Source organism: Rhinolophus sinicus, chromosome 7 (assembly GCF_057876585.1).
Source record: "Rhinolophus sinicus isolate RSI-liver-muscle chromosome 7, RSI-T2T, whole genome shotgun sequence".
Classification (NCBI taxonomy): Eukaryota; Metazoa; Chordata; class Mammalia; order Chiroptera; family Rhinolophidae; genus Rhinolophus; species Rhinolophus sinicus.
This window is the reverse complement of record NC_142507.1, coordinates 15130236-15155771: the sequence shown is the minus strand read 5'-3', so window position 1 is coordinate 15155771 and position 25536 is coordinate 15130236. Positions and strand designations below refer to the sequence as shown.

Here is a 25536-nt window from a genome sequence, read left to right as displayed (position 1 = left end):
CAATATTCTTCATGTTCATGAGAAAAATCAAACCATCCTCAATAAACTAGCATTTACTTATAACATCCTTGATTAATTAAATCTAGGCTTGTTTACCACTCTTGTTACCATTTCGCTAGAATAATTCTAGGGATAGTGCTATCTGGGTTCAGTATCAATTTCAAAAGCATTAGTTTGATTCATTTCTTAGGCATAATAATATAAAAGGCATGTGAGAAATAGGAGTTGTGCTCATTTAACAGTTAGTAATTATAGCCCCTATAATTTAATATCTAAGTAATATTAAATGATAGTTCTATCTAAACTAACAATCTGTTAGTTTGTATGGTCTCTGTGAGCTAATGGCAGCTGCCAAGGAGAGTGAACTTCCTGTCTTTTTCCGAAACAATCACTTTAGCACTATGACTAAGCACAGAGTCGGTTGTACCTACTGGTCACCAACCAGGCCCTTCTACAGGAGGAGCCAGTCCCTTACTCAAAGCAGATCATCAGGGTTCCTGAATAAATAGCCACAATGGAAAGGGAATCCCTGTGGCAGAAATTAAGCAATAAAGTATAGAAAGGATTAACCTCTCTTGCTTTTATCTCTAGCATGCCTCAAAACCAAAGAGAGAATGCCTAACTATTAAAAAAGATTAAAGGTGTTAATTAGACAAAGAGATAGAAACCTGTCACCCTTATGTCAGGCAGAGCAGACTTTGTAAGGGATTAAAACACATCCACACACACACAGTATTTTGTCTCCATGATTCCATTGATGGTAATCTCAAATGTGTATTTCGGAACAATTCTTATTGAAACTGATCAAAAATTTTGGATAATATTTTTATAGGCACAGCCATTATTACTATTCCTATCAAAATTGTTTTCAACATTCTATACTAAAATATAATCATAAGGGGCTTAGAAAAGTAACCATCACAACAATGAAAATCAGAATTGCCAATTCTCACATCTCCTTCAGTTAAGCCTATTATGAAGTTAGTATCAGATTATGAGTATGCATACATTCTTTTATTTTTCTTTCAGAAGAAATAGTATATGTTAGTCACATATATAAACTATGTGACATCTCAAAATGGATTTGAAGCCTTTTAATATTAGTTGTCCAAAAGGAAAATTATTGTCCAAAACAATAATTACTTTTTAGTAAGTAATTTTGTCTGTTTATCTTTTATCATTTCAAAATTTATACATTTCTATTGTTAAAATATAATGGAAAACACACATATATGAGGTGGACAATTAAGTTCGCAAACTTGCTGCAATGATGTTGCTCACCTTTTTTACTATCAGAGGGATTATTCATTATGAATTTGTACCAACGGGACAAACAGTTAACCAAGTTTACTATTTGGAAGTGCTGAAAAGCTGTATGAAAAAGTTAGACGACCTGAACTTTTCGCCAACAATTCATGGCTCTTGCATCATGACAATGCACCAGCTCACAGGGCACTGTCTGTGAGGGAGTTTTTAGCCAGTAAACAAATAACTGTATTGGAACACCCTCCCTGCTCACCTGATCTGGCCCCCAGTGACTTCTTTCTTTACCTTAAGATAAAGGAAATATTGAAAAAAAGACATTTTGATGACATTCAGGACATCAAGGGTAATATGATGACAGCTCTGCTGGCCATTCCAGAAAAAGAGTTCCAAAATTGCTTTCAAGGGTGGACTAGGTGCTGGTCTTGGTGCATAGCTTCCCAAGGGGAGTACTCCGAAGGTGACCATAGTGATACTCTCAGCAATGCAGCATTTTTTTCTAGATGATTTTGCGAACTTAATTTTCCGACCTCGTATTTTATATTGTATGTAATAGATGCTTATAGTATTAATGTGTTCACACACACATATATATACATACATACATATAAATATATAAATATATGCATATGTGTATACACATGTATTGTATTTATATACATCCATGTGTGTATGTGGGTATGAGTCTGTGTGTTTGTATACACACACGTACACATATTTCAGGTTCTATTACATAAAGATATTCTCTATTTTCTCCTCTCTCCCCCTTTCTCTGTCTCTCTGTCTCTCTGTCTCTGTCTCTCTCAAATGTTAAATGTTTTCATTTTCACCATACTTTAAAGGTGATGACATGAAAGATGATGGGTCTAGAAATCAAAATGAGTTCTATGAAATAATAGCACTTAATAACAGCACATTTTTTAGGCAATTGCTAAAAGAATCAGTGAAAATATCACTTTGAAGGAACACTTTGAGCACAAAGTAAGAGCCAATAAAAGACCCAAGTAATAATTTTGTATAAAGATGCTCTGTGTTTGTGTGTGTGTGTGTGTGTGTGTGTGTGTGTGTGTGTGTGTATGCGTGTAGGCACATGAATGCGCTGCTCCCTTAGGAGGAAGTGATCACATTAGATGAACTCATGGCCCACCATGGAGATGGCCTCCTGTCCATCAAGCCCCAGAAGTCAGAGGGACTTTAGCTTAGTTTTCAGCAGAACGTGGACAGTGCAGTGACAAGTGCTGCCTAAACTGGTGACAGGTCTGGATGTCTATGTGCAATTCACAGGTGTTTCTGATTCTGAGTATACATCTGAGTGCAGTGTCTTTGACCTACTAGGCGTTCTTCTGTTCCAGGCCTGGCTTGTTGATCCAGAGTTCTGAGGATGTGAGTGCAGTTGGGAAAATCAGGGCAGTTGGGAAAATGAATTAGAACCAGCTGGTAGAAAAGGTCACCGGCAAGCTCTCCAGCGACGCCAACCTCGTGACAGAAGGTCTGATCACAAAGCAGTTCCAAGACACCAGCGCAGCACAACTGACCTACATGGTCTATTGAGCTAATGGCAGCTGCCAAGGAGAGTGAACTTCTTGTCTTTTTCGGAAACAATCACTTTAGCACTATGACTAAGCACAGAGTCGGTTGTACCTACTGGTCACCAGCCAGGCCTTTCTACAGGAGGAGCCAGTACTATGGGAGAGTTTACACAATGTGGATGAAGACAGCTGCTTCTGTGACACTGACTTTCACCTCAGTCATTCCCTGGACTAGAGGCCTGGAGCAGAGGGTGGCAGCAGCTCCCCAGAAAAGCACGGCAGGTAGACCCGGACTGCCTGATCGCATTGTAGCTGCAGCAGGAACGGCAGGCACAAGGCATGTTGGGTCTCAGCAACTTGGAGCGGACCCAGCAACTGCACCAAGAGGAGAACCACCGACGCCAAACAGGTCAGCCTGCACCACTGTGGGCGCATTGCTTCAAGGGAGAGTATTCATCTGGACTCCCAGCCAGGCAGTATCGGCAGAGGCCAAAGTGGGAGTCACACAGTGTCCTCCAGAAGCACTGCTGTGCTAAGATGCCGTCCCTCTTGTGTCAGAAGCTATGGCTATTTTGCTTGCTCTCCCGGGTCAACCCCTGAGATATGTAGGGTAACACTTATCAGCTGTTGGGATCAGAGCAGGCAGGAAATGCTAAGGTCAGATTCCATGACAGCTTTGCCATCACGTGCTGCTGCCTTGTCTTTCTCCCAACCATCCAGGGCAACATCGGGGTCGGTGGGTGAGGATTTCTGATTCCCAGCTCCCTTTCTTCAGAATAGTCACACTCATATCCAGGCTCATATTCAGGATGAGGACCTGTCTAGCGTTCGTCACCCCTTCTTCTCACCCCCGATTGTCTGGGTCCTCCTGCCTGTCCAGTAGGCCTGTCGCTGTTTCAGGGTTTGATTTGCGTTTCTATCTCCATTATTTGTAATGCCTTCCTACGCTTGGAACTAAAACTTCTTTTCTGAGGGGAAAAAAACAACAACAAAAAACCTATATCTAAGGTAAAACTAACACATCTATATTATAAATTATAATAGCTAGTTTATTCATTAATATCTGTGGTATTATTTACTGATGATAAAAACACAATGAACGTATAGCATCTGATTTATTATTAAAGGCTTTCCCTTTCTTTGGTCAACTATTACTACACATCATCCTTTTCTATAAATTACCAAAATTCCAAGTGATTTGACACAGGCAAACTTATTTAACAATTTAAATTTGTGTTTCTTCATCTTCTGTCCATGTAACATTAAATAACACTATTTATTGAGTTCTGTATAATAATTAGTTCATTATGAATGGTAATTCTAACTTGGCAATTTACTCTTTCTCATCACAAGATACTCAGAAAAATATTAGGACATATCAAATACTTAGGAAAACAGCAATAAAACATAACACAAGTATAGTCAGACTTTTTCAATAGATTTAAGCATTCTAAATATTTGGCTTATTGGTTGTATGTTTGTTTCTGATACAAAAATAACATCCTTTGAAATAAATGAATACTCTTCACTGTGAGTATATAACTGGGGTTTTAAGAAGTGGAAAGGAATCACAGAAAACACCAGGAATGTCATCCGTGCCCCAAAGAATATGCATCACCATGGAAAAAATCATTTAACCCATGGAGGCAATACAAATGCAGTATTCTTTTATTACTTATATAATTGTTCTTAAACACTACTCCATAGAGAATTGTTGGGTTAGTATGGAAATTTATTTCCTAAATAGATTTTAAAGGAAAGAAGTACTTAGTCTAGGGATAATTATTATGACAGGAATGCAACATAAATTTAAATGGAGGCATTATAAACACTCCAAAATCATAGCCTGTAAGACATATGCTAACAGAATTTCTAAAACTACTAGAAAATATCTACAAGTACTAGGAAATTAGCAGAGTGTAAAAATTGATAGTATCCCAGGTTGAATGTGATAGGGGAAGAATAATCTTGTTCACTGCTAGTTCAATTGTAAATCTGAACCACACATGTCTAGAGAAAAAAGTCTTAAAAATAATTTACCCTTTAACTCAGGACTTTATATCTAGAAATTTATTTGCAGTTATAATTATAAATATGATTAAGGATGTACATTAAGGAGGCCCAGATGTGCACCAAAGTGCTGTTTATAATAGCAAAAGTATAGGAACAAACAAGATATTCAATAATAGGGTTGGTTAAGTAAATCATGATATATGCATAAAAATAAACATCGGCAACTATTTATAATTATGCTGTATAAATGTAACATGAAATATAAATATTCCATGGAATATATCAGGAAAAAATTACTATAATATATAATTCAGTGAAATAAATATAGATTATAAGATAATATGACCCATGTGATCCTATTTTTGTTTATGTAAATTGGCATACACATATTTAACACAAGAATATTCACTTTGTGGTAAATTTTATTCTCCTATGGTTATTTGAATCTCCTTCTTGTTTATTTATATTTCTAAATTTCTATAACCCCATTAATAAAATACCAACAATAACAGTAAGACTTAACAGTTACTGAATGCTTATTATATCAAGGTTTGTGTTATCCCACTTAATCCTCACAACATCTTAAGGCAATAAGTACCATTCCTGTCATCTTTGTGTAGCTAAGGAAACTGAGGCATGGAGAAATGCAGCAGTCAATAGTAGAACAATTACCCAGCTAGTCAACAGTAGAACTGAAATTCTAACCGAGTTTGTATTCTAAAGCACAAGTTCTTAACCCTTAAACGCCAGCTTCCTCCCATATTACTTGGGGGGAAAAATGCTAGCTACAAAATTAGAGATGGCAAATGCCATTATAATGATTTATGTTAGATGATTTTGCCAAATAAAAAGCACAAGAAAAAGTGATTTTGATACTAATTCAATTAATTATATTGAAAATACTTCAAAAAATATTTTAGATCACTTCCCTTATTTGAGCTAAATAATCAAAAGATTTTTACCTAATTATCTTAAATAAATTTTGTTGTCATAGCATGGTATGGTGTACTCAGCAAGGTGACCAATGAATTAGAATCGTTATAAACTGAAAAACAATTACCATGAATTTGACAAATATCTTAGCTTATCAACTTACACACTTACAGCATTAGGTCAACACTGGGTGCAGAATTCAGTCCATGTTTCAAAAACAAACATCAAAGACCCTGATGACCAGAATCTTTGCATTGTGTAAATTCAGTATGCTGCATCTCTGCCCAGTAAACTAATGGCGGGCGCAGCAGAAACACACCCGCACCCAGATTCGGCTGACCGTCATTGTGGACAGCTGCTCTAACCTACCATGGCGCTGATCACTGGAACCCAATGGAACAGGGAGATTTCATCACACCTGGACTCACTTTCATACCCTGAGGCTTTTGACTGCTTTCAGGGCTGACGCTCAGTTAGTCAGGCCTTCAAGCCAATGAGCTGACATTTTGAAATGATAATTAAAATAGAGCAGGCACTGTCATTTTAATGTGCTTACTTCCATCCTTTACGGAGAACCTCAGCTGATCCAAACCCAAAAGAAATATGCTTGGGTTTCTCTTCTCCCTTTTATCTGTCCCTGACTCTTGTACCCAATCTTGACATTACACATGAAAATAAAAGCCAAACACTATCCATTATTTGGTGATTGTAAAGTGATAGTAAAGTGATTGTAAAGGGACCATAAACTTCCTGATTTTCCTAACAAGGAAAATAAAATATAGAAAGCCTACAGCATAGGGAATAGAGTCAATGGAATTGTCATAGCTATATACGATGTCAGAGGGGTAGTAGATTGGGGGAGGGGGCTTATCACTTTGTGAGGGGTGTAAATGTCTAACTATTACATTGTTTGGTACACCTGAAACTAATAAAAAACTATTTAAATAATAATAATTATATATATATATATATATATATATATATATATATATATATATACACACACACACACACACACACACACACACACACAAAGCCTAATAAGTCTCAGACCCACGTTTGGCAGTTTATTTTAGTTTGGCAATAATACACAATTGGTAGTGTTTTGCTTTACATATATGAAAAAATACAGCCCTTTGAGCAACATATAGAAGATATATTTTAAGTGAACATTTGTCTGGTATTGTCTGCCCTTCACTTAGCAGCCAGCTACTTGAGAGAGTAGGTCCCATTCATTGCTTTCATTTCCTCAATTCCCATTTCTCAGTCCACGATATTTCAGCTTCTACATTCACCCTCATGAGGAGTGTACTCAAAAGCTCATGGTTGTCAGGTATATTCATGACATTTGTCAAGATAGTCAATGACTATTTTTTGTAGTTGGGATATGACATCTCTGTAGGATAGAACACCATTGGTAATTGCTGCATTCTTGAAGGACTCATTTTTCTTGGCATCTGAACAACCAAGTAGGTTTCTGTCCTACTTTCTGGTGCTTCTTCCAAGCCTTCATTTTAAAATTCATTTTCTCCACCATCCCTTGAATCTGATTGCGTCTCATCCATCTCTTCATTCCATTCCTTGCCTTCTCTTATCTATCTATCTATCTATCTATCTATCTATCTATCTATCTATCTATCTATCTATCATCTATCTATCTATCTGTCTGTCTATCTATCTACCTATCATCTACTTATCTCCATTCTTTCTGGTCCATCTCATCCTCTTTTATGGCTTCATGTATCTGTGCATACATGAATAAAACCCATACCTATATTTATAATCAAGGTCCTACCCACAACATCAAATCCATATTTCTAACTACTAACTAGGCAACTCCATGTGGATTTTTCATATTCAACTACAACTCAACATACTTCAAACTCAACTCATCTTCTTTCCTTCCAAAATCTTTTTCTTCTAGCATGTCACTCATTGTGGATTGGTCTACCACTTATCCAGTTACATAAAACAGAAACAAGGGAATCGTTTTTTACTTTTTGCTCTCCCATCAAAATCATTCACTACTAATTCCGATGAATCATTTACTACTCCTACAATATATCAATGGCATCCAACTTTCTATTTTCTTCCGCAGCTATAGGGATGTTTCTAAACTTCAAAACAACGCACAGCATTCTTCTGCTTAAAATTCTTCATTAGTTGTACATTGCTCCTAGGATGAAATCCTTAGCTGTCTGTACTATCAACCTATTATATCTTCCTATTAGGTCCCAGAGCAACTTTTGCATTCCCATCCTCATTTTCCCAAATACATTTGCCTTGCTCAAACTATGTTCTGGTCATCTATATGTCTGAATGTAAACATCAAGAGGATCAATAAATGTTCCCTAACCTCCAAGCCTGGATGAAGGATTATATTTGGTCCCATATGGCCCCATGATAACATGTATCACACTAAACCCTCATTGCTTCTACAGTAGACCACAGCTCTTTAAGATAAAGATTGTATGCTGTACTTCAGTGCCTAGCACATAGTAAACACTGTCAATATTTAATGGCTGGCTGACTGGCTGCCCAATGATAAATGGGGTGGGGCAATAGTTTTTTTCATATGTGGATGGCAGGTAAGACTTCATTGAGAGAAAAAAAAATGTCCTCTTCAGCAGAGCTCTTTGCATTGAATATTTGAATTTAAATGTTGGAACAACCTGCCACATGACAGAAACTTGGCAATGGTGTAAGCTGGCTCAATTGAGACATATTATTTAGTATGAGCACCAACATTTAGAAAATTGAATATCCTTCAGAAATCTTTTAATTAGTAGACTTCTTTTATTTTCGTATGATATTAAACATCCTGTCACTAATAGAAATTAACTTGAATTCCATTTGGAAAGTACACTGGTAATTATTCTCACTTCTCAAATAAATGCAGCAAAGGATAGCAGTGGAGAAGTTTCATTTTCAAATTGAAGTTGGTATAACTCCAAAAATCCTGAACATTTATTACAGGCCAATAAACTATGTCATTTCAAAAGATTACAACCAGGATAGAGTGCCTTGTCAGCTATTTTTTACTTCCTAGGTACCAATAAAACCTCTTTCAGTCATGGTAAGCTGTCACCAACCTACAATCTTATCTTATTCTAATATAGGGTCTCTTAAGCATTCATGGCTGAACTTCAAGCATTTCGTAAAGCCCCCAAAAATTGTTTCTAAAATTGTATGTGCATGGAAGCATTTATTTGGGGCAAGGCCCAAACCTTTTGTTGGGTTTCTTAAATGGATTCAGAATGCCAAAGAAATGAACAACTATTGGTAATCATTGTATAGGTAAAAGAAAAAAATTATAATCCACTTAAAAAATTTTGTTAGTTGACAAAGTTATCTTTGGGAGAGAGATAAGTTAGACATTTGTTGAATCAGTTAAATTAAGATTAAATTTAAATTAGATAAAATAGTTGTATTTTAATTTATCTCCCAATGTATTTTAATATATTTCTACATTGAATTATAATCTAGAAACAATAGGAATAAGGGAGAATAACTTTGGAATTTTAATATTTATGTGCAGATAAAGGCCATAGAAATGACTCTGCTATATAGAGTCTTATTTTGCTTATTAGAAAAAGAAATACTTCTAGAATACTTCAAGAATCCTTCTACTAGCCCCTCAACAGTAGTTTTCTAACACTTTTTCCAGATACTGCCTATATCCATTCTTCACTTTCTTTGCTGATAAGTGAATCCCTCATATCTTTTTCATTAGTCTCTCCATTCCTCTCTGTCTTGGCAGATTTAGTATTCCATTTGTTCTTATGGCCTAAGGCTCACTGATTGAGCTAGAGTCTATTTAGAATTTAGAATCAAATAAGCAGGGAAGTGATTAGGGATAAAAAAAAAATCTGCTGAAATACCAAAATACCATATTGGATACATGGATTAGAATCTGCTGTAAGACATTGTGCCTCAAATCTTAGAAAATTCCCTACACTAAGGAGAAAATGACACAGATCAGCTAAAATGCCCAGAATACCAGAGTACCCTCAAAAAGTATATATCAATTTTTGAATTATATTTTTAACACTTTGTTATTAGAATATTCCTTGTCATTCCAAATAAATGTCTAGAAATGACTTAGCAATAAAATTATATTCTAGACATGATTGTGTGTAGGGGTTTTCTGGTTGGTAAAGGTTTAGCATATTATTTTGGTAGGCTACCCCTCAGTAAATACCAGAAATTCATTTTCATAAAGATGAAAGTAAGTATGTATACCCTTCAGTTGGAGACAATTTCATTTTTGTTAATCCCATTCTGGATGACTATCGCAGAACTCCAGGGCCAATCCATGAAAGAATCACGGAAAGCTTCCATAGGACTACCTCACGCTTTTCACTAACTTTTATGTAGATGACTTTGATCATGTCTCTGAACACCAAAAATATATTTTGCATGGCCCTCTTGAGTGCTATGGTATAACTCTGACTCTGAATCTAAAGAAGAAAAAAGAAAAAAAAATACTAAGAATATGGTAGGTTTTGAGAAGAAGTGGGGGGGGGAGAATCATACACGCACACAAACACACACACACAAAACAGGGCATCACAGTAGAGGATGGACCTTGAAATTAATAAATCTAAGTTAAACCAGAAATGTCTCTTTGTTGAAGCCTCTTTTATGCTATGTTCCTTTGCTTAAATCGGCAGAGAGATCCTATCAGTGGTTGCTTTGGGATGGTCCGCTATATCACTGATTATCTTTCTCTGCTGGAATCACTGTGTTCCTTTTGTGATGACCATGGGAAAAAGTATGTATTACCAGAAATAAGATTAACCCAGTGCACGACAAAAACTAAGGTTTTGGAGAGGGTTAAACAATGGTATTGAGTGATACAGCTGCTTTTTAAATTCCTAGAACATGGAAACTTAAAAAACAAGTATAATGAGCTCTTCTAAAGGAAACATAAAACAATGTTCCAATTAACCACATTAGCCTGCAATCCAAAATTAAATGAATTGTTTCGAACGTAAGAATTGTTCAGTCCAGAAAGTGAAGAGTAAGGGCCTGGAATTAATAACTGCTTTAAGCAGCAAACAAGTTCTGTGGACCACGCCGGAAGGAAGGCTAGGGATTAATTATGCAGCAGATTTCATAGGCACTTGTGTGCACTCAGATATAACACCTCTGGGCGTGTCATTTTTAAAGATGCAGGGTAATAAGGCACATACACTCAGGCATTCACACACAGAGACAGGCATGCTGGGTCGTCAGAATCATCCAGAGTCTGTTGACCTCCATACAGTGCCAGGTCCTTCAAATATTGATTCAGTTTAGTCTGATTCAGAAATGAAATATATACTTTGTGTTACACTGAGGTCTGGGCTGTGGATGCACTTCTGTAAATTGAAATAATAAATTAAATACATTTTCTTTTAGTTACAGTTGGATAGAAAGGTGGCTACTTTCCAATAGAAGATATTAACTGTGCAGTTTCACTTCTTTCTTAAGCTGAAACAGGCTGGAGGAGATTTGAAAAATGCTGACTACATCCTTCAATTCTTAGGATCATTTATCTAGAGTTTGCTAACTCTCATATACAACTTATGGCCTATCATTACAATTCTTGATGGCCCATCAAAAGAATGAAGAGAAAATGGAGAATCAGAAAAGCCCATTTCGTTATTTGTACCACATCTAAATAGAGGCTAATGCAAAGAGAAGAAATATCCAGGTGTACTTGAGGGCTATAAGCTGAAATTGTTTTTGTTTTTTTAACCCTATCTTTCTTTTCCAGTTCTAGAGGGATTAATGTTTTGCTTAGCCATTAATACGAGCTTAAAGATGCTTTCACACTGTAAATAACTTTAAAATATTTTATTTAAAACTACTACCAACAGTTGTCCTCTGCCCTTATATTGAATTCATGGAATTAAAGACTAAGAGAGGGAAGGAAGCAACGCAATCACAGCCAACAGTTTCCAAAAGTGGTTCTTAGATCAGAGCCAATTCAGGATGTTTTTATTGGTCCATGACAAATTGAGAGAAGAATGATGGCTTAAGCTTTTCTTAAAGTTACATTCATTCATATTAAGAGACTATCCTCTATTATGAGATTATGTCTATTCCATTTTACTGTGGAAACATTGTTACATTTATAAAATGATAATGGTAGATCATATTATGTACTTATTTTTATTTAAAATGCTAAAAAACATTGAAAAATAAACATTTATTTCTTATGTACATCTAAATGTGCTTCTATCTAACTATAGCTACTCATATAATTCTTCTCTGTGAAACTACAAAAATATATAATCTTGCTTCATAAGAAACTGACAAAATCAAAGACAATGCCCCCAAAAGCCTTCTCCAGGTTGAACTTTTCTAATTTTCTCAACACTTTCTCCAATTACATTGTATACTGGTGATCTTTCAAAATGCATTATTGAGAGATAGACACTTTACTCCAAATGTGGACTTACCAATATAGTTATCCCACTACACTCACTGCTCTGTATTTATTAATGCAGACCATATTTACTCTAATAATTTAAACAATGTTTATGCATGCTCTCCTAAGCTACTACTAAATTGCATAACCTCCTCTTTGGGAACACCTTCGTAGTGGTATTTCTTGAGCATATGGACGACACTTAGTTCAATTCAATAAAAACTACATAATCCTCAAACACTGTGTACAGGCACTAGTGATACCAATAGATGCCTTGACCCTCCAGAAGAATTCTAAACACACTATTTCCATGTTGTCAGTGCCATGACAGAGGTACCTTCAAGATGTTTCTTGAGCAGAATGAGGGAATGGGAGGGAGTGGAGACTCCAGGCACATAAAGAGGTAGGATGTTCATCTCCTTTGTTCTCAAACAGTACAAGGAGTTTCTCTTGCTATTAAACCATCTTAAAAGAAAAAGAAGACCTGGGGTGAAGAAATGAAGAAAGTCTACAATTGACCACCTAATTGAATTTTGTTAAACGATTTGTAACTGGTGGTGATTTAAACTATGATCAAAATAGTCTTAGTCCACTAATCTTTCTTATATCAACAATATCATACTATCTACATATCTTTCTTACTCTGCCCAGAAACTTTATAGGTTTGTAAAATGGAATTAAAAATAATCCTAAAACTACATACATCTCTCACATGCATATTTATTTGGCATTTATGGAGCTACCTGTCTACAGATATACTCACTAAGTTGTATAGTTGCCCACACTTGCTTTGGTGGCCTTTATTACAATCCCCTAGTAAAGTAGGTTCACATATATAGAATTCTGCAACAAAAAATTCATGGGGAGCTGCATAACACAGATGGTTTGAGAGTTGTGTCTACAAAGCTGTCTTTGACCTTTATGAAATTCACTGAAGTCATACTTACTCTGCTCATTTACCACAGCTCAACACAGTTTCTTTCTTAGATCAACCATTTTGAACTACAGCTGGCTTTTTGCCTCCTGTCATAATATGAGTTTTCTTAACTTTTTCTCCTGAAATTTAAGAAAAGAATATCAAACCAAAGAATTTCTTAGATGTAGTATATTTAAGCCCTGGCTGTGACTGCCACTTGCATTCAGGTTAAACTTGTCTTCTGAGGACCTCAAAGTCTCTATAAATCTCACATGACCTCTGAATATTGGTATCTGAAGATGGAACCAGAACATCGTTAGTTCTGCGGTCACTGTCATTCCAAACTCTGAGAGCTTAACAGAATGCAGAGATAAGGGCGCAAAAAAAAAAAAAAAAGAAAAAAAGAAAAACTTCTTTGGGGTACTAGTCAGGGGGATCACTGTTTAAATTATATAAAAGTCTAGCCAATATGCTGTACACCTGAAATGAATATAAAATAATATTGAATGTCAAACTAAATAAAGCATAAAAAAAGAAAAACTTATTTTAATTATATCCATACTCATATGAAAAATAATCTTTTTTTCCTGTGATTTTTAGGACCCCAAAACTCCCATGTCTGTCCCCATGTCCTAAATCATTGATTTCCTTATTCATATTTGCTGTACAATATCTACAGATATGCCAGAGTCGTATCGATTCTTTAGTTAAAGGTTTTGATCCCTATTAAAACAGAATTAATAACAATAAAGGTAGAAAAATTGAACCACTCAGGCCATTAAAGACATCTTGATTTTCTTAAGGAATCATCTTAATTTTCTCTTAATCCGATTTAGACAGAGGCAAATTTAAAAGTACTTGTCATCTAAAATATCAACACAAAATTATAGAAATCATTTTGGTCTTTCATCAAGAATAAGTTTTAAAATAATAGAATCCAAACCTCCTCTACAATCCATCATGCATCCTCATAAAAAAAAAAAAAAAATCAGGTTAGCAGCATTCAATTGCCAGTATCTTCTGTTATAGATAATGTCTACTAGTGTTATGTTTTTTACCTAAACATTTTTTTAAGAAATACTTTTGCTTTTTTGGAGGATATGTTGAAAACTACATTTTAAGTGATGCACATCCTGACTGTTTCCATTTATAGCAAAACAATAAAAGCAGTTGGTATTGTGATGGTGTTAATATATTCATGCAATACATTGTTAGACATATGGGGATCCAGGTTTCTTCTGTGCTGGTGGAGTTTAAAAGGAAACTTCTAGACATGCATTTTACGTACACAAAATATAGCATTCAAATAGGGACAATGTGTGAGAACATCAATAGTTGTCAGCTATGTGCTGTCAGCAAGGATGAGTTTTCAGTGTGTGGCATTTTAGACTTCATTATATTACCCCATGGAGCATTCCCAAAAAAGTAGCAGGTGAAAAAATCAGGAGCATTCAAATGAAATGATACTCAAGGGGGTGAAGAGGTTTTTTTCCCCCCTCAAATTGTCTCTATTGACAGAGTTGACTTCACTTTGCCATTGAACTGTGACAAGGTGATTATTTTTAAAAACCAAAATATGGTGCATAATACATTTTAGCCCGAAGCTAAAAGTTAAGTGTGAATATTCATTCAATTTTGGTTCTTCCATGGGAATAAAAAAAAAAAATGTGGCCGGAGTAGCAAATAAAGTGTTAAACTTCATCGAGGGTGCGGAGTTAATGAATGATAATTAAGTGGCATCATTTTTTACAAAGAAGAATATTTTTTATCTTGACACTGAGATTTTGTTGAAGAGGAAGAAATTACAGTTTTTATTCGCAGTAATCTGAGTATCAAATTATCAGGAAAAAATGATGAATTTAAATATAGTAAAATATATTGCATCCACAAACAAAATATACACAACTCACACAAAATGGACAAAGTTAAATGCATTTTGTCAGCAGATATTTGCCCATATGGCCAGAAATTTTTACTAAGAATTTTAGACTAGCTTAACCTAATTTTAAGGCCTGGCTCTGTAAAATCCTCCCTGAAATGGAATAGATATTGTGTCCCTTTGTGTCAATTCTGCAAATGGCCAGAATTACAGTCAGTAGAATAACTTGGCCAAGGTCAAGTAATAAGTCATGGACAAGCTCACTCCTTCGTGCCATAATTGTAATGTGTTACTCATCAGGCAAGGCTTCCAAGCCCAGATGGAGTTTTCTTTTTCAAGAAGAGCTAATTCAGAAGGTTGATCTGGTCAACATTTTAGTGAATTAGGCCCACAGAGCCCTAATGCACTTGTTGGTCTGGATTTTGTGCTTAGCCTAGTATCTTACACTTTTTTAAAGAAGCCTATTCTTTAAAAAATAATAATAATAACTTTTCCATACAAGTCTACAGGCTGGAGCACACAAGTCATAGATAATATAAGTTCTGGTCATTTGTCCTCTTTACTTTTATCTACCTCAGTCAAATTGAGCAAAATCCATTTCCTTTTAAATATTATCAAAGAAAAATCAAGTTGGCTGAATGATAAGGGATACTTTAATCAAGAAAAAAGGTGTTATTTCCAAAACTCTTCCTTTAAGCAAGGAGATGCAGATTTTCTTCTGGACATTCCTAATACCAGCCCTACTTGTCTCCTCCTCAGTCACAGGACAGTGATTTTGCTTTGATAGTTCATCTTTCACTTCTGACTTTGGTCATAGAAGTGTGCTTCCTGAAATAATTTTTCTTTCATGAGGAGTAAAAGTTACAACAAAGTTCTTATCTTTCTATGAACGAGATGCAGTGAACTATTAAGCAATTCTTTCCTTTATTTTTTGATAACATCACTTATAATATGTTTTAAATAGAATATCAGAAAAAAATAAACAACAGAATATATTTGGATTCTATATCAAAATTCACATATTTAATGATAATTTAAGTGATTCCTTCATTGAATACTTTTTAAAATTCTGCTTCTAAAGGATTTATGTTTTCATAATACCACCAAAAAGAAATTGGCTGGCATGTAGACCGCAGAGGGAAGGAAAAAGTAAACATTTGGAATGCTAGTTAACACTTAACAAATAAGTTTTAAGATTTTATTTATTTAATTCTCATTAAATTCAAGTTTATTTAAATAATATCAGACTTAGGTTAATGTCTTTGTTTTCTCCCCTTTTTCAAACTGTCTTTAATGCTGAAATAAGATTAGAAAAATCTTAAATGATTTAAGGGGTCATACTGATTTTTAAGAACTTCTATGGCATACATGAACAAACATTTAATATCCCAAATATAAGCAGGTAATATAATATTACTTGGGGTTAAGGCAAAATCAGTTTATACCATAGTCCAACATGTGCCCAAGAAGGCAAGGCCTGACCATAAAAGAAAATATTGATGAATTTGACCTTGTAAAAATCAACAATTTGTACAGGGAAAATAAAAACTATAAACAAAGTGAAAACTGACAACTTGGGAAAATTTTGTAATTCATGTCGTAGAAAAAATAATTAATTTCCCTAATATATAAGTTGATTCTTACAAAGTAATAAGAAAAACCAGCCAACCAATAGAAAAAAATGTGCAAATAGTTCAACAGAAATCTCACTCGTATTTAGAGAAATATAAATCCAAACTATCCTGAGATGCCATTTTTTACCTGCTAATCTGACAAAAACTAATAATTTAATAACAAGAAAGAGATCTTCTTTTACTTGGATGGTGTAAGGTCAAATTGCTGAAATCCATACAAAATGCAATTCGACAATATCTATCAAAATTCAAAGCTCGCCATCTTTTGATCTAGCAATTCTGCTATTCTAGGAATGTATCCTATAGATCAACTTGATCACATTCAAATAATATACAAGTATATTCACGACAGAATATTTTCTACCAGGAAAATAGAAGCAACCTAAGTGCTCATCAACTGAAACTGATTAGATAAATTATACCCAGAAAATGGAATATAAGTTATAAACAAGAATAAGGAACTTATCTGTATATTGGTATAGAATACTTGGAAATATATTATTTAGAGGAAAAATAAGGCACAAAACTGTTTATAATATGTCACCTCTTGTATTATAAAGGGTGGTCACATTTTCTTATAAATACTTGTACATACCTAAGGTATCTCTGGAAGGATACAAACTAAAAGGACAACCTAGGATCCCATGGGGAGGGGAACTGGAAGATTAGGAAAAAGATAGGAGAGGACTTTCTACTTTTTAAATTTTAAAGCATGTGACTATGTTATTGTGATCTTATGATTTATAATAAAGAATATATGTTTGGACTCCACCTTCCTTTCTGGCACAGGGCTCCTAAAACCATTGGAATTTCCTAAGTGATGAGAGCAGAAAAGCTATCTTTAATGAGGTGACTTTGGGAAAGCCCAGGTAACCTCAGGATGGGGTCTGGTTACCAATGGAGCCAATCATGTGATTAGGGGGTTGGAATTTTCAGTCCCACCCCATATTTCCTGAAGAGGAGAGGGGCTGGAGACTGCCTTCAATCCCCAATGGTCAATGATTTAATCAACCATGCTATGTAATGAGGCCTTCATAAAACCCCAAAAGGATGGGGTTCAGAGAGCTTCCAGGTTGGTGAACACACCGAGATTTAGGGAGCATGGCATGTTCTGAGAGCTTGGAAGCTCTGTACCCCCTTCCTAAACCTTGCTCTGTGCATTCCTTCCATCGGACTATTCCTGAGTTATATCCTTTTATAATAAACTGGTAAACTATTAGGTTGGTGCAAAAGTAATTGCAGTTTTTAACCTTTTAAACTACAATTACTTTTGCACCAAACTAATAGTAAGTAAAATATATTTATCTGAGTTCTATGAACCACTGTAGCAAATAAATTGAACCCAAGGAGGGGGTCACGGGAACCTCTGATTTATAGCCAGTCGGTCAGAAGCACAGGTAACAACCTGGACTTGAGATTGGCATCTGAAGTGAGGGGCACTTTTGTGGGACTGAGTCCTTAACTTGTGGGATCTGACACTATCTATAAGTAGATAATGTCAGAATTGAATTGAATTACAGGACTCCCAGCTACTGTAGAAGAATTGCTTGGTGGAGTTGGAACTGGTGTCAGAATTGGAGTTATCTACTGAAAATTTTTTTAAAACTTCATTCAGGGTCCCCAGAGAAGATGAGCTTAACTCTGAGCCCTGTGACCTTGCTGTTGGGAATGTAACTTATAAAAAAAAAAGTTAATTCACCCTTTATCAATCTCTCCCCTAAAGCAGTTGATGGAATCATAGCATTTTAGAACCGAATGCAGCATTAAAGACACATACCCATCTCTCAGTAACATGCAGGGCAGTTGACCAATCCCTTCTCAAGACTCTCTCCCTGCTTTTGGCTTTCATGACATTACACCACTGTAATTTTTCTAATATGCTGGCCTCGCAATTTCAGCCTCATTTGTGGGTGTTTCTCTTATCTCTCAGATCTCTAAATTGAAGCACTTTAGGGCTCAGTTTTGAAATCTCACATTCTCACTGAACATGCATTTTGTATTAGTTTGCTAGGACTGTCATAACAAAGTACTACAAACTGGGTGGTTTAAACAACAGAAATGAATTGTCTCACGATTGTGGACGTCAGAAGTCCAAGATAAATGTGTCCTTCTGAAGACCATGAAGGAGAATCTGTTCCATGTCTATCGCCTTACTGCTGGTGGTTTCCTGGCTTGTAGAAGCAATACCCTGATCTTGGCCTTCATCTTCACATGACGTTCTCCCTGTGTGTCTCTGTGAAAATGTCCCCTTTTATAAGCCCACCCATTATAGAATCCTAATGACCTCATTTTAACTTGATTCCCTCAATAGAGACCCTATCTCCAAATAAGTCCATATTATGGGATACTGAAAGCTAAGACTTCACCGATCCTTTTTGGGGGGATGTGGGGCAGGGGGAGGCCTGTGAATTTGGGATTTTACAATCAAACCGTAACATATTCTCGAGATTATTTTATTCACTCCTATTATTTGAGACACTCCTCAATTTACATACCCAGGCTAGATCTATATTCAATGTTCAATCCAACTGCCAAAATGAGATCTCCACCTACATATCTCACAAGTGCCAACTCATATCAAAAACAGTCCTTGATCCATTCTTTTTCCAATCTTCCTCATCTCAGTGAGTAGAAATGGCACCCATGCTTTTAGACCAGAATCCTGTGGGATCATCCTGTTGCTCTGACATCCAGGCACTCACGAAATCCTCTGTCTATTCAGACTTCAGCATGAATCCCATAGTTATCAAATCCTTGACACCCAAGTGCTGTCACTACTGCTATCAAAAAATTTCGGTCTCCATCAAACATCAAAAGCTCATATGTGCTATAGTAAAAATATTGGGTGAGAGCTGGGTTTTATTCAAGATTTTAAGAATTTTTTATTTTTTTTCCACTGACCAGCCACTTGGCTTTTATTTTTTTTCAAGATTACTTTTAAATGGTTGATTCTCTACTTTTCTAGGCTTATAACATTAGCCTTTAAACAAGGGCTATTTTTAAAAGGTTTGCCCTCTTTCTTTCTTCCTATTGTTTATAATAACCTATTATCTTAACTAAGTTATTTTCTTCTTTATCCTTTTCAGAGAACAATGGTTTGTTACTATATCATGGTGAGATTACTAAAACGAGATTGTCACTCTTTAATTTATTAAAGCATGAAGTAATTTTAAAAATAGGAGTATAATGCTCAATCTAGGAGAGATGAATTAGATGTCCATTACTTTCTAAGAAAAATAATGTATGTGTGTGTGTGTGTGTGTGTGTATACATATATATGTATATATGTTCTCTATATACAAATTATATATATGTTCTCTATATACAAATTAAAGAATGTGTAAGAAGATAATTGGTTTTCCAAGTTTAAATCTACCAACATACTATAAAACTTAGAACCTGTGAATTCTAAAGTAAATAGGCCATGACATTCCTCAAGAGACAAAGTTGTCACAATAGTTTTCAGTTGTAGCCTTAAAGAGAACACAGAGGTGTTAAAACTGGCCTGTGGATCACTCAGATAAGCGTCTCATCACCAGTTACTCACAGAGAGTCGCCACATGAAGACACAGAGAGTAAACTCGGTAAAATTAACATGTGAATATTACGTGACTGAATCAGCATCAATAAAGCATAGCACATTTATTATTTGGAATAAAGATTATGGATTTCAGTAATACATCCACACTCCCCTTTTAAGACAACCTTGATTAAAAATGTCATACAATTTCAAAATGGTCACTGGGGTGCAATTTGAGATAGAAAACAAAGCAAAGCTACCTAGTTTACGAGGGAAACAAACTAATTAGATTGGTATCATTAGCACAGACCTCTAAACAAATGTGCTACTTCAACTCCAAATTACATGGGAAAATGGGAAGTTATATTGACCATTTTGTAGGACAAAATACAAATGAATATTTTGAAAATTCATGAATCTGTCTTGAAATATGTGGTGCTTTAAAGAGAACAAAATGCAGTCAAGCTTTACCACTTAGTGTGCCTAAGAAAAATAATTGTTGTATCTCTTTGCTCAGTACAATGGAGTTGAGAATTGTTTTATATACTTTTCAAAAACAGTCTTTCAGTTATTGATGTCTTTGCAAGAAAAAGACTATATCATAATTACTATTATCATTAAAATTAATTCAGTATGTTTTAATAGATTTGAGTGACTAATCAATGAATTTTTTGGTAGCTTTCTTATACTTTAAACATTATGTTCTTGAAATCCAGAAATCAAATACCCACAAAGCATCAGTTAGCTAGAATTAAAACACTAAATTCATGTCTTGTCTAATGTTCCCAGGCCAAAGTAATCCCAGATACTTAGTATTTCTAGTTAACTTTTCATGTCTATATCCCTTAATGTCCTCAATTAGATTGTAGTCCACTTGAGGAAAAAGACTTTCCTTACATCTTTTCATATTCTGTTTTACAACTAGCATAACACTTTGTGCACAGTAAGTATTTAATAAATATGTATAGGCCATTGGAAAGAGGCATATGGTAAGAACACAGCCTAATATTAAAGAACAAAAAAAGCTAAGGGGGAATAGTTCTCATACTTAAAAATCAAATGAGTACCTTTTAAAAATTCTATTGTTCAGGACATACTCTAGAACAATTCAGTCAAAAACTCTTGGGGTGAGACCCAGGCACTCATAGTTCCAGAAGCTTCCCAGTCAGTTCCATTGTGCCGCCGAGTTTGAAAACCACTGTCCTACAGCCATAACTCACAAACAGAAGTGACCATCAGTACCGTCTAGGCAGTTTTCAAAAAATAAAAAAAATATGTAGAGCCCAATGTACCATTCCCAGAGAATGTGATTTAAATAAACCTTAAGTACATTAGAAAATCTGTACTAAGAAACAACAAGGAAACCCTCACAGATGAGTCTTATTAGCCAGGTTAGAGAACTACTACTTAAGTCTAGACCAATGGTGCTGAAGGTGTGGTCCCCAAATCAGCATCAGCAACATTAACTTCTAAGAGATGAAAATTCATGCTTTTAAGAGATGAACTTGTAAGAGATGAAAATTGATGCTTCCTACTCCAGACCAACAGAATGAGAAACTCTGGAGTGGTGTTCACGAATATATTTTATCAAACCCTCCCAGTGATTCTGGAGTGTGAGAACCATTGACCTACAATACTACAATACACTCATATGCTTTGTGCTGGAATATTTTTAAAACTTATTATATTTTGTTTTAAAATGACAAATAAATTACATGATCCATAGGATTTTCTATATTTTAAGTTTTGTGAACCATAATGTTTATCTTAAACTTTTGATACCTATTTGTGCTTACATGTTTAGTATCATTAACAGACAACAAAACAAATTTAATTTTTTTTTTTTAAAAGAACATTAACCACAAATTCTAGATATCTGGTCCCGCTAAATTCATAAGCTTGTTTTCTTTATGGAAACATTGGTCTTGATTTTATATTATATTTCAGTTTACAAAGTTCATCATATTAAACATGTTAAGGAAATTTAAAATTTAAACAACAAATAAATATATAATTTGTGGTAAATCAAAATCTAAATGATAAAATTATATGAGAATTCAATATTCATTCATAAAGTGTTATATATATAGATATCAATTAATGAGCTTCTTTAGGTGATAGAAACTTTATGTTTGCATGTGTTATCTAACTTAATTCTCTGAATAACCCTATGGAAAAAGCCTACAGATATGGGACTGTGGCTCAGAGAATTAAGGAGCCCAAGAGGCAGAATTGGGTCACAAGTTCTGGTTTCAAGCCCTGAGCTTGTTCCATCCCCAAAATAGGTTTGAGAATCATGACTTTGCTATATTAACCATTCTGGCTTCAGCTGGTGACAAGAATTAACAATTGTGGTTTAACTTTGGGCCAGCGTAAAGGGGACACCCCCACCCCCACCTCCACCTCAGGGCCAGCAGAGATTAGCAAGCAGTTCTAATGGGAAGAAGAATGACAAGAACTGGACACTAGAGTTATGGGGTCCATTGCGCTAACATATGTGGAAACTCCCCTCTCTTATGCCTAAGTTTCTTCTATAGTTAAACGGTGAGCAACAAAACTCTTCCTTTGTCACAAGCTACCCAAGGGGCTTCCATTTTACCCCTCACACAAGAAGTCCTGCGTTTTGCTGGCCATCTTTTCCTCTACTGCCTCGCCACCCTGAAACCCATACCAATCTGATCTCTGCCCTCATAGTTGAAATAATTCTCGTTATCAAGCCGTTTATTCTAGTATTTATCGAGTGCCAACCAAACCATGCAGGCACTGTTATAATTCCAGCAGTGAACAAAACAAAGTTCTTGCCCTCATGAGCTTATGGTGAGAGTGACAAGAAATGGAAAAATAATCCAATAAACAGAGAGAGTGTGAGTTTGTGTAAAATGCTGTGGAACACCAAATGAGGATGAGGGGACCGGTGGCCCCTGCAGCTGGCAGAGGAGAGGGCCGTCGTTTCATGTGCTGTGGTCAGAGAAGGCCTCATAGAAAGTGAGCAAATATAAGCAGGAGACTGTTTCTCAGAAAAAGCCAGAGCAAATCCCTGGGGTGGAAGAGTGCTTGGCATGCTGAAACAAGAGCAAGGAGGCCAGCGAGCCTGGCGCAGAATAAATAAATGGCATAAGTAGGGCAGGCAAGGCAAGATTGCATGGGGCTAACTCCTTCGGGTCATTGAAGAACTTTAGATTTTCATAAGTGAACTCAGAAAGTATTACAAGTTTTTGAGCAGTGACAGATTCTGACCAAAGTTTTGAAAATCCAGTGGCAATGGACAATAGGAATATCCTATTTTAAAATACCATTTGCAATACTACTAAAAGTATAAAATACTTTTTATACTTGGCAAATACTTTTTATACAATGGCAAATTTGACCCCCAAAATGCACTAAAAACTACAAACCAAAGCTGTGTAAAATTAAAAAAAGCCTAAGTAATTGAAGAGACATACCTTGTTTGTGGTTTGGAAGAGTCAACATTAATAAGACGTCAGTTCACCCCAAGTTTAGTGTACATTCATTGTAATTCCAATCAAAATAACAGCAAGTTCTTTGTAGAAATTCAAAAGCTGATTCTAAAATGTATATGGAAATAAAAATAGTCCTAAGATAGCTAAAAGTATTTTGAAAAGGAAAATAGCAATTTAGAGAACTTTCAATAATTAAGACAACTAAAATTATCAAAACAAACTGGAATTGGCATAAAAATAGACATATATCTATATCTATATCTATATCTATATCTATATCTATATCTATATCTATATCATTTATCTATATCTATATCTATATCTATATCTATATCTATATCTATATCTATATCTATATTTCAATGGAATAGAATAGAAAGTCAAAAATAGATCCACTTATATAAGATCGACTGATTTTGAATAAAAGTTTCAAGGCAACGTAATGGGTAAAGAATCCACCTTTTCAACAAATGGCTCTGGAACAACTGATATGAAAAATACAATAAAACTAACCTCTACCTCACACCATACATAAAATTAAACTCAATATAGATCATAGGACAAAACATAAAACTAAAGATTTAAAATTCCCAGGAGAAAATGTTTGCAACCTTGAGATAAGCAAGGATTTCTTTAATCGGACACCAAAAAACACTAAGTACAAAGGGAAAATATGATAAACTGGAAACTTATGTTCTTCAAAAGACACTATTCAAAATGTTAAAGCAAAACATAAGCTGGGAAAAAAATATGTACACTACACATAACTAACAAAAACCTGTGTACATAATACATGTAGAACACAACTCAGTAATAAAAACAATTTAACTTAAAAGATGGGCAAAAATATTAAACAGATACTTCAAAAAAGAGATATAAATCATCAATAAACCCATGGAAAAAAGGTCCAATATTATTAATAATCAGGGAAAAAGAAGTTAAAACTGTGGTGGCATATCTCTGTTTACCACTAAAATGCCTAAATTTTTAAAAATTGATAGTACCAAGAGTTAGTGAGCATGTGGAAGTTCTGGAACTCTCTGAAGGAAAAATTTGTTCATTGGGTTTTACAATGCTATAATTTCTTAGAAAATAATTTGACAGCTTCTCATCAGTTATATATACACTTACTTTATGACTTAGCAAAATCACACCTCTATGTATTTACCCAAGAGAAAGGAAAACATATAACCACAAAAAGACTAGAACATGAATCTTCACAGTAGCTTCATTAGGAATAAACACGAAGTGGAAACCTAGTGTCCAAATTGTGACATATTCATACAAGAGGATACTAGTCAGCAGTGTGAAGAAACAAATTATTGATGAAGAAACACATGGATAAATCCCGTTTCCCCGAAAATAAGATCTAGCTGGACAATCAGCTCTAACGCATATTTAGCGGCAAAAATTAAAATAAGACCTGGTCTTATTTTACTATAATATCAGACTGGGTCTTATTTAACTTAATATAAGACCGGATCTTATATTAACTTTTGCTCCAAAGACACATTAGAGCTGATTGTCCAGCTAGGTCTTATTTTCGGGAAAACATGATCTTGAAAATGTGTTGAGTAAAAGAAACCAGGCATAAAAGCATATATACTATATGCTTCTATTTATATAAACTTCTAAAAAGGTAATACTAATCCACAATTAAGTTCCCGAACTAATCCTAAAAAAAGTGCTACATACCTCATTGCTGAATATCACTATGGTCACCTAAGAAGCACTCCCTTTGGGAAGCTATGCACTGATGCCAGCACCTTGTCCACCCATGAAAGCAATTTTGGAATTCCTTTTCTGGAATGGCCATCAGAGCTGTCGTCATATTACCCTTGATGACCTAAATGTCATCAAAATGTCTTCCTTTCAATATTTCCTTTATCTTCAGGTAAAGAAAGAAGTCACTGGGGGCCAGATCAGGTGAGTAGGGAGGGTGTTCCAATACAGTCATTTGTTTACTGGCT

At 35.1% G+C, this 25536-nt stretch overlaps 1 protein-coding gene and 1 pseudogene across 1 annotated transcript in view; one reads left to right on the top strand and one right to left on the bottom strand.

The window, feature by feature from the left end:
- Positions 1-25536, bottom strand: part of LOC141568583 (uncharacterized) — a 376689-nt gene that overhangs the window by 122387 nt on the left and 228766 nt on the right. The window lies entirely within an intron of this gene.
- On the top strand, positions 2381-3392 carry LOC109434017 (ubiquitin carboxyl-terminal hydrolase MINDY-1-like; annotated as a pseudogene).